A 12,266-nucleotide genomic window follows, 5' to 3' on the forward strand; every position below is an offset into this window, starting at 1 on the left:
TCGCCTGTTTAAAATATAAAGAGATGGAGATCAAAATTCTACAATTATTTATACCATTTTAAGACGCGAGTTCTGTAATAAATTATTATAGTAATTTTTTTCAAATGTTGATAATTTTAACGAACAAAATAATGATTAATCTAAAAAATCAATTATAAATATATGATAACATAACTGCAGTTTTGACACCGTTTCGTCCTTTTTGAGAGTCCATCGATCAGTACAAAAACATATAAAATAGCTTTGGAGGGTGAAAAATATTGACCGTGGTAAACGTTATTTTGTCCATCTGCAGCAGTAATACGCTAAATGACATGATTTCACCAAAAGGTAAACGCCGTATCTTCCCAATTCGAAAAATATTCTTATCACATCTCCTTCTTTATTGTACGCATTTGTACGTATTGTACGCATTTAGTATTCTCTATCACTATAATTTTGTGACTATGTCGTGTTTTATAGTTATGGTTTTGAGCTTTTTTTTTATCACATGAATTTAGAAAATATCAACAACTTTTTTTTATTTTTTATTTATTTTACAGTTAGGTTAGGTTAGGTATTTTTATAATATGTTCACAAGATGCCAGCAGCTCAAGTTAAAGCTAAAATGTTTATATTTACAATATTATGTCTTTATTTATTTTGACGATGATGTTTTTTCTAAAAAAGTAGGTATTAGGCGTATACCGTACTATATTATTGTTTTTTACCTGCATCTGTGATTCCAGACATTTCATGCAGTTTGTCTGACATAATAATGACATAATATTCCATTTTGCAATGCCTGACTCATTGATTGCGATAATACCATTGATATAATACGATTTCGTCAATAAATAAGATATTAATTATCTCAACAAAACAAATTATTGAATTGTATCAAATTTTATGATTTTGCTTAGGTCTTTGAGACTCGTCTTAACCTAACCAAAATGTCGTAAAACAATTTAAATTAAAACCAAACAAAAATTAGGAAATTGCTTTGGTAATTATATGTAACTATGAATTTGAACACAACAACTATACAAACATTGACGGAAGTGACGTATAATAAATTTATAATAATATAAAAGCATATTATATAGGTACCTAAAAAACGTGTTTTGATATAAAAAAATAATTAGAAATCAGTTTTTATAAACATATTATATTATATTATGATGTTAAAAGTGAGTAAATGGATTTCCAGTGGCATTGCCTGTGTAATGAATAAGTATATAATATATTTTAGAATTAAAAACAATATACTCATACACATTTTATTATATATAGTGACCTGAAAATATTTGCTTATTTAAATTGATGGGCTGGTGAAAATTATTTCCATTAGTAGTTATTTCCCCAATGTAAATTAATAAAACTTCATAAAACAATCAAAGCATAGCTACATGTTTTTAGACTATAATTTATGTTTTATATAATATTATTTAACTTTATCCGCCCAGAACAACAAAATGTGATATTATACTAACATTTAAAAAATGAAATCGTACGAATAATCGAATAAGCGTCGAGCATCTATATGTTTCAATAGGCCTCGACTACTAGAAAAATGAATTATTATAATATAATATTAAGTCGGACGACGTACTCGTTTGAGACGATTAATTTTTGTAGTTTCGACAAACCTCGGGTAAAATAATGTATAAAAATACACTCGTTTGCTTACGCGAAATACATAATAATGTACGAAGTCCCACACGCGCTGTAGTACAATATAACAGAAGTACAATATTTTCTATTCGACGAAAATATTTTGGCATTATTTGGACCAACACGCGCATCGACATCATCACCGTGGTTAGTAAAACATTTCGTGATTATAAGCTAAATATTTGCTCGAAAATGAAAAAGAAAACGCGCGGCGGCGAAACGTTAACATTATTTGTCTATAGTTTCGAGTGTTTGTTTTTCTTTCCGAGGCGGACGAAATAATATTGCAAAATAACACGTTTATTAGTCGCTGGAGTGGGCGGGCGTGTGTAGATTTTTCGTTGGGCGGGCCCCGCCATAATATACTAATGTGTTTATAAATATGAAATAATGGCTGTTTGTCGTCGTCGTCCCTTTGATGTCTCGGGAATACGGGAAAAATGATGAGGAGCAACGCCGCTTGTGATGTCAACGGCGGGCACGGCGTGGCGGCTGCAGCAGCGGGGCCCGCCAAAGTCGCAAGCGTAGAACGATTTGTGCGGTCTCGCGATTGTGGAACGGCAGCGGCAGAGGCGTGTGATCCAGTAACATAATTTTGCGCGCAGTGGCATGGGGCGTGAGAGGGGGGGAGGGTCCACAATTGTTTGGAGGGTGGGGGTGGTTTTGGAGAGATGCAGCAGCAGCAGTAGCAGCAGCAGCAGCAACAGCAGCAGCAGAAGCAGCAGCAGCAGTGGCAGCGGCAATGGTACATGCGATGCTGTGGAGGAGATGACTGGTCGGATTGGTGTCAAGGAATGGTGGAGGACGAGAAAGGGTGGACAGCAGTAGAAGGGGGTGGGAGCCGTTTTAATGTAGGTCAAAAGGACAAGGCGTCCCCCCCTACGTCCACTCACCCACTCCTCGCCTTTTCGAACGCTCACACACACGAGCGCAGCGCTTGTGCGCGCGCACACACACTATACAAACTGGGAATGCATTGGCAGAGACCACCCTAACCTCAATAGTTCTCATCTTCTTCCCTGCCGCCCTTCATCACCCCCTATCCGTGTCCTCATCCCGGCCACCTTTAGTCTCGATGTTTATCCCAACTGACACGGTTTGGTTTGCCATCTTCCTGCTACCACCCCCCTCCCCCCTGCACACCCATACTACCGCACACATCCCGCCACACTTGGATTCTCCCGATCCCGCCGACCGCGCTTTATCTACCAAATCTGTCCCATAAAGTTTTGCCCGTTTGCTTCGACGTGTCCAATAATAATGGTAATAATACGTTACACGCTACACCTCGGGTACTCTGTCTTTCTTCTTATAAGTATCCTATGACTCGCCGCCACCACCGCCACCACACCGCTTTCCCCGTTTCCTATCGTCCGCAGACACACACTCCAAACTGCAAATGTATTCCATCGGTTAATCGATAATTTCCCTTTTTTTATTTTTATTTTTTTCATATATTTATACACGTATGTGTGTTCAGTATGCGCGTGTTTATTTATTTTTCTTGCCACCGCTCACTCCTCTATCCGTGGCGGCTCTCCGTCTCTGTCGTCTCCATATAATATATTATATTCTCTCGCACGTATATATAAACATCCATGCTCATACTTATCTCGTCCTCCGCCGTTGAATATAGTGACTATTTCCTATTTCAAACAGGTCGTCTCCGACTTGATGAGATGAACGACGCAATGTGCTTGACGTCCAGTCCCACCGACCACGCAGATTGCTCTTTTAATGTGTCAACATAAATCACACACGCACGTCTTGGAAAGAAAAAAAATAATTGGTTATGATTTATTCATTAAAAGTATGTAGTTCGTTTGAAATCTAAACGGATATAATAGATGTATAATACGTAAATAATATAATATAGCGTTAAAAACAACCGTAATTAAAATGTTTGAAACCATATATTATAAGTCTGTATAATAGGTATAGGTAGGTACATTTATATGATATAATAATATTATATAAACTAATCTCATAAAAACAACCAACAACCGTTCAAATATGAACTCCCACACCGTCATCCACATTTTAAAAATTACTATAATTAATTTTTAAAACTCAGTCAGAGTCAAGTTGATGTATGCTTCAGGTTAACTACCTACTAGTACATAAATGGGAAACAAAGTTTTCAAAAGTTTCTACGAAATAATTCGCACTTAAGATTTTCTTCTGAAAATCGAAACTTTAGACACCTATCTTCAGAAATACTTGATGAATTCGCAGAATACTCAGAAATAACTATGTCTCAGATTTGCTTTTTAAACTTCTTAATGGTCGTATTTTAGGCCAAAGTTTCGTATTTATAAAGTTATACCTAGCTGAGAATTTCGTACGGAGTTTAATTAATTGAAATTTTAATTTTTTGTTCAAAAAGGATCGGGTCTTCGAAATAATATTTGAAACTGGGCGATTCTTGATGTGACAAAAAAACGCGCACACTATTTCACTATGAGTAATATTCAACTACCAATATGGTAATTAAGTTTTTGATCTATGTGGTTGTTTGACAGGCTGTCGACCCAGCGTGCTGTACATTTGTATTTACTGCATATGCATATTCCGAATAAATCATTCAAATGACGACACAAAACCACCCATAACCAATTACATACATGTCGTACACAGGAGACTAATTCTAATTAAAACTATATGCTTAAAAATGAACGTTGTATTATCAATATAATAGTTGGAAAACAAAATGCATGTCTTATAAATCTAACGTTTGGCGTGTATAGTGTAAAATGTTATATTTTTCGTGGAGTTTAAAATAGTTTTGGTTTTATGAAAATTAAAAGCAATTCAAAACAAACCTTTTATGAAGATATTAAATGAATTCAATAAAATGGCATTTCATATTATAAATCACCTAAAATGTAGTTTAGAAAATATTCTGTTTGCAACATTATAATAGCATTGTATAATGTACCTACTGCAGGTTACTATAATAATAATAATATGTTATTATAAAATGGTTATGATGATATTATAATCATAATATGACTAGGTAATGAATGAAGAAATATTTTTGTTCGGCCAATTAAAAATATAATGTCAAGATTCAATTATATTCAATATTATCAAACAGAAGTGTATAAAATTTGTATTTAATTTTTGTAACAAAAATGTTTAAATTGGTACCTACCAAAAGTCGTATTTGTAATTAAATCCACCTATTCAACTATAGTAAAAGGGCCGTTTTAAATCCCAACAATGATGATGTATACGTCATATGAGCAGTAAAAAAAAAAAAAAACGATAATATGATTTTCCACCAAGCAATTTAACCATTTAAACATTATGCACCTATATTATATTATTTTGCGTGTATAGTGTACAGTAAATTTTTTGCGGGCATTTAAATGCATTACAATTGTATACGCCCATAAGGGCACTGCAGCATGCGCAATATTGACGCAAACTATAAGTACATATAATTTTACCACTCTCATATCGAATTTATTACATACATCAATTGCTTAGGCTAGTATCCAAGATTTTTTTAGGGAGGGAGTGTTTTAATTGTATACTTAACCATATTAAATATACTTGTGGGGGGAAGGGGGGAAGATCACAGAACGGGGTTCACACACTCTCCGTTGTAGGAATCAATCTTCATAATAATAATATTAATACAAATATGAAATAGAACCATGATATGCGAAAACATACTTTTTTTAGATATCTTAGAAGCATAATATTATCATTTATTATATTAAATATATTATTTTTTTTCATAAAAACAGCTGTTGCAACACCCAATACAACCATCTGGTTACGCGACTGCATTTTTTTAGGTTTTTTCTACCTATTCAAACGCATGCTTATAACATATATGTTAATTACAATATGACGTCTAGTATTTGCACTAAACAAAAAATAGTAATTATTAAGAATTTGACTCCACCCCCATCCTTAACAAATTCCTGGTTACACCACGCGAAAGAGAGTGCGAAATGTAAATCAATTCGAAATATATAAGTATAAATGTATGAAACACTTAGATGTTTTTTTGAAAATTGGCACTATAGTTATAGTAATTATTATGTACAGCATTTTTCGTAATTGTACCTATTGATATTTATTTATTATTATTTAAATTAAATAAGCGTTACAAAGTTATCAAGTTCAAATAAATATAGAATATGGCCAACAAATAAAATTTGAAATTAATATTTTAATAAATAAGACGGATTAAAATACTTAAATTATGAAATATGTGGCTCTCAGTGAGAATATATAGTTTATAAAAACTATTTAACCCTTTTAATTATGTCTGAAATTCGTTTATAAATAAATAATCCTTCAAATCGAAGTCTTTAAAGTTATATAAATATTTTAATTTAATTAAAAATTTTAAGAATAAAAACTAACAGGTTTATTTACCAATATATGTATTAGGTATACTCACATGATTCAATTTTCTTGTGTGCATTTTCTTTCGTTACCAATAATGCTTAAACAGTTTTAAATATTTTTTAATATACTTTTTGATATGGGTGCTTAATGCCTATGTCATAGCACTTATTAATGGTTCAAGAGAATAATATTTAACTTGATTTAATACTTTAATAAGAGATTATGAACTAATTTCTAAGAATTAAAATACTAATTTAATAGGTATAACTTATAAACCGTCAGAGTCTTGTGCTTGTTATAATATTATTAACTAATTATAATAAAACGTTCGTTTTTGTTGGTTGGCTTATTCAATGAAACCATAAATGTTCATTGTATACGATATTATGTAAATAAATGTATAAACACAATTAAATAACTTAAAGGTATAACAACTAAGCATATATATTATGTATAATAATATACTATTTATATTTGTTTCCTTTCATAAAATTATAATAACATTCAAATAATGTTAAAATATTACATAAAATCTGAACATCCCATACACCGGGTACACAATACACATTATTTTTGCATTATAAGAATTGTTATATCAGCTACCCGTACATTTTGTTATAATGTTATTAAATTACATTTAAATATAACGCTTATCATCGAATTTTAAATATTTAATTTGAAAGACGCTTTATAGTTTGACATGTTTTTTATTATTTCGATTGCAAATATAATAAGATAACATGAAAAAAATAATAATAACAGTATATTGTATTGACATTTTGTTACCACACATAATATAATTCAATTTAAAGTACGCTAAATAATAAGTTCACGGCAATTTCACAACCTTACGTGTTCACTGTTCAACGTTTTCTTTTCAATAGCGATCGAATAAGCGACTGAAGGTTTACTGTGGCTACCTATATATAAGTAGGTAATCACCACTACCAAACTGATTTTTGGCTTAGTTCAACAATTGATACCAAGTACGAATAGTAGTAAATACGATGTTTTCGTACAATCTTACACGAAATAATAAAATATCATAATAAGCCGTTTTGTAAAAAAACATTATTTGATAAGATAATTTCTGCAGACGTTTAGACATTATGGCATTAAGATTATCACGGTAAAAGAAAAATAAATAATATGTGTGCTGAATATTTCAAGTCATTAGATGATTTATGAAATCATAACAACGACTAAGTATAACCAAAGTCGATTTCGATAAGGACTTGCGTCAACCATTAAATTTCTTTAATTATTGTTCGATAGTTTTTCCTCACAGTTGCGTTGATAAAACTAGTAAAAATAACACTTTTAAAGCACTATCAAGATCAAATTTCTATCCAATGAGCCGTCGTTAAGTGTATAAAACTTCAGAGCTCTCCTTTTAACCAAAAACCTGGTCATATTATGACATATTATAACTTCTACTAACTAAAGATTAAAAACTTGCGTGAACCATATGTTATAAATTATAATAAAAACAAAAACCATATTACCCATCATAGTGTTGCCACTAAATAATTTATTATAAACTAATTAATTGACAGATTCAGACCAAGTTATAATTCATATTAAACAATTACTAAAGTCATGTAAGCATTTTGCGTTCATTAATTATACACATTGTTAAGCCATATGAAAAATTATAGATGATTTAAAAAAAAAAATTGTACTCACTAATTAATACGCGTATTTCTTAAAATATTATGGTTGATTTCATGAAACAAAAATACAGTCTAATTTTTAATAACTTAATGAGAGGTAAAATTAAATTATATTTGCTCGAAGAAAACGCTGTACAAAAATATTAATTGAACGCGCTCGAAATGAAATAAAGCACATTTAGTATTTTCTGTCAACAAATAGTATTTATACTCGTTTTTAAAATGGAGGTTTTAAACTGTCTTTATAATTATGTATTTCAAATAAACAACGAAATTTATGAATCAATTTTGATACTAAAAACAATAAAAAAAAATATAAAAATTGAACTTAAGCTTCGATCAAATACTCAAATACTCAAATACAACTTTTATTTTTAAAGTCATGTGTGATTTTGGATTGGTATGTATACCATAGTATTATGCATACAAAATTATAATATACAAAATGCAGCATATTATATAGGTATTATTATATTTTTTTTATATTAAATACACACTGCTGTAAAACAAATACCATCCTTTTTGCTCAGATGTGTACTTTATTATTAATTTTAACCGTTGACGGTGAAAAATTAATACTTCTCAAATTTGCTGAATTTAAATTAATCTAAATGCATTTTCAACAAATTACTAGTTTAAAATGTTGATAGATAAAATTATAATAATACATTAAACAATTTACGCATTCGACAATAACATTAACTTGGACTAGCCACTAATAATGCGCGTGATAGTGTAAGGTTAATTTTTTTAGTTTTATATACAAATATAAATATGTACAATAATACAGGCAATAGTTTTTTTAAACAAATTAAATAATGCTTATTGTGTATAATTATTTTCAAGAGTGACATATATTGTGATTTAAGGCGTTTAAATGGTTCATCTTAAACGTCCAATATTTGGTTAAGATTATTTTCAACTGGGTTTTCTTTTTAACGTACCCATAATAATATGTTGAACTGTATAATGGTACAATACGCGTATTTGTTTTCATTTTCCGAACCCACATAACACCTATCCATAACATGTACCACATTTACATAACTAGATATCCTGTAGCTTATATTTTGTAGCCTGTAGGTACCTATTATAATCAGACATGCCTAACAACATAGTTTATAATAGCGCGTAGACGTTCGTCGGTATAATAATAATATGTGCAAACAAAATATAACATATCATAATATATTTGTGTTGGGATTTTATATTATAGGTGGATGAGTTAAATAATATAATAATATACTAAAATATACTAAACACTTGTTTAAAACATTTTCCGAAATACGTAGCCTATATATATATATATATATATATATATATACACACATACACACACACACACACAGACGGACGGACGTTAAAAGGAAAATCAATGAATAAACAAAATAACAATCTCGTGGTGGTGATCTTATCTGACGGAGATCGTACCCAGACACATATTTTAACAGTTTGTTTGCCTTCAGGGTGAACGGAGAGAGTTACGCTTTGTGGCACGATATGCTTAAAACTTGTTTGACAACTTGTACACAAAAGTGAATATGAAAACGATACCTACTCATCTGCTGCGTTTTGCGCTATATTCTGCAAAATAATAAAAAGGGGATGAATATTTCTATAGAACTAAGTAGCTATGCCGCACACATAATAACAGAAAACGTTTATTATAATAATATATATTATTATTATTATTATTATTATACGTCCAAACGTATTTTATTTTAGGTATATTATTATAATATTAATTATTTTATTATTGCGAAACCGTAAAAATTTAAAACTAAATAAACTGCCGGCGAATCGATACCCACCGGTCACCCACTGCCTCCGCCGTAATCCGACCGAGTAAAAAGTGTACAAACAACAATAATGGAACTGTATTTATATTTATTTTGTATAAATATAAATAGGGTTTGATAATATGACTATATGGGTCACCGGTTTTTTATATTTATTTTTTTTTGAAATCGCTGGAATATTGATCGATTAAATGGAAAATATTCTTAAATTGACTGAGTGTGAAACAAAGTAGATTTAAAATGTATGTATATACATAGATATTATATTATGTTATGTGCTGAAAGTGTCATAACAATATTAGTATGTAAATCGATCGGAAATGAGCAAAAATGTCACTTAGGTTTATCGGGATTGAAAATTATCAGTATAGTTTGCTGTAGATATATACATAGCTCTTAAAATTCTACGTTTTTACAATTCTTATAGAATAGACGTCGAGATAAAAAACATTATTATAGTCAAATATTGTATACTTTTCTTTTCACCCTCGCGAATATAATGTAATCATATTTATTTTTTTTTCCAGAATATTAATTTATTATATTATGCTTACTTTTCAAATTAAGAAACTTGTTAAAAAAAAAACTCGACACAACTGCAGCTGTTATAGTAGTTGTTGTTAAACTATATCGAGAATTATGAACGATACCGCAAAAAGTTTGTCTTAAATATATATATATATTATTATATATAAATTCTCACTACACCGATAACAAATACCTATATGTATCTGAGAAAACAATATTCTCCCGTTAAACAGTGTTATAAAAAGCAACGTATTATTCTACACAACTGTTTTGTTTTTTATACAATCGGAGGTAAATTAATTGGAAAACACCCTCTACCCTTGACGAAAACAAATAATGAGTCGGATACAAATAGACGTTAAAAATCGGTTAGTTTAGGTGACATCTTGCAGAATCCGAACAAATGGTCTGCCTCGGGCTCAGCGTTCACCCTCCTGCAAAGAGGTCAAGGTTATTATAAATACTCTATTGATTGTTCATTGATTGTACCCGCGTTTTAAAATATATTCGTTTGCAATGTTTTTGATTTTTTTCCGGAAACTATAAAAATGACATAATAATATGAAATTCAGTGATAATCACTATAGTTCGCTTACACTACGCATTTAATAACCTATCTATAGTTATTATAGCTGTGTTCAATGCTGTTCATCGTACTAGTGTAAGGCTTTTTATTATTTCCCAGAAAAAGTGTTTAAAAATTGAAACGGTATCGCCTGAAAAATTCGTGGTACACAAAGTTTCACCCCTATGCGATTGAACTATACCGTTTTTGAAGAATTAAATATCAGTATTATAATTTCAATAGAAAATTATTTATGGTATTTTCTACTCTGAAATTACAATATAAAAACCCATTATGTGGGTACTTGCTTTATTTTTACTTTATAATTGTTACAGTATTTTTCTAACAAAAATTAAGTCCCGATAACATAGACTTAATGTTTAAATTAAACTTTATATTATATATATTTAACTTTATATATTAATAATTGTTCAATATGAATAGTATAATACAATTTAGATAATTTGTACTTTTTTAATCACATTATATTTCTTTTAAGACTGTGTAAAAAGTTAATTGAAGTAAATTAATATAAGCACTCTTATAAGAGTGGTTAACATAATATTTTAAAGAGAATTATTTCAATATCATATTATCTTATACGCCTCAGTGCTCAAACAAAACAATAGGGTCTCCAAGAATTGAGAAATATCTGTGTCCAATTGTTACTATTTACATAATATTTACAATATGGTTTTTGTTTTTAAATACGACCTAATAACTTTTTAGAAATTAAATAATGTTAACAGTTCTTAAAAGTCGATAAGTAAATTTAAGAATAAATAATATTTAAAATTGAGTTAAAACCTATATTTATCAATTTTATATAGATTTCAATATCAAACTAAACTATTTACTACTTATTTTTTGTATGTTATACGAAAGAAATTAAAACAAAACTGCAATTAAAGTAAACATAATTTTCCAAAAACACACAAATCACCGTTATAATTAAAAAAGAACATAATAAATAGATAGAACATTGTCATATTTCATAATTATATTCATAGCATATTGTTTTTAAAAATGCTTTATTTATTTAAATTTGCTAAAACTTAAGACTCACGAAAAGAAACATAAATCAAAACCTACATAACAATACTCTAATCCGGAGACCTTAAAAATTGAATGAACGACTGTAGAAAAAATACTAAAAGTTTTCTTACCATTCAAATTATTATATCTACAACCGGAACCGGAAGAAAATAAGGAGAAAATAAAAATAATTAGGTCAAGCAAAATGGGGAAAAATGGAAAATTATCTTTCACGTAAAAAAAGAATTTCATAGACGGTTGAATATAAACACGTATATATTTGTAGTTCAGCATCACTTTGAAATTATTATAAAGAGTGGTGTTTTAATATTTTTCCATAAAAGTTCAAAAGAATGAAATTATCGATTGAGCTATGTGAAATTGAAAAACTTTAGATCGTGCTTAGAACAATCTGGTTTTGTAGTATATTAACATAAAAACGCACTTATTGCTTTTTTTCTATCATTTTTTGCACAGTAAAATAAAAATCCATATTATTTCTTTACCCATATATTTCTCAAAAAATATCATCACTTATTAAAAAGTCAAACAGGATAGAATACCAGGGTATTATAGGATTCGTCTTGCTTCACTCACCTGGGACCAAGATAATGGTGTCCTTTAATATTATATTTGAAAGAAGTA

General features: G+C 29.6%; 1 protein-coding gene across 1 annotated transcript in view; it reads left to right on the forward strand.

Moving 5' to 3' along the window:
• LOC132935079 (uncharacterized) overlaps window positions 1-12,266 on the forward strand; it is a 116,115-nt gene that overhangs the window by 70,339 nt on the left and 33,510 nt on the right. The gene's annotated exons all lie outside the window — the stretch shown is intronic.

The sequence above is a fragment of the Metopolophium dirhodum genome, chromosome 1 (genome assembly GCF_019925205.1).
Source record: "Metopolophium dirhodum isolate CAU chromosome 1, ASM1992520v1, whole genome shotgun sequence".
NCBI classification, from domain to species: Eukaryota; Metazoa; Arthropoda; class Insecta; order Hemiptera; family Aphididae; genus Metopolophium; species Metopolophium dirhodum.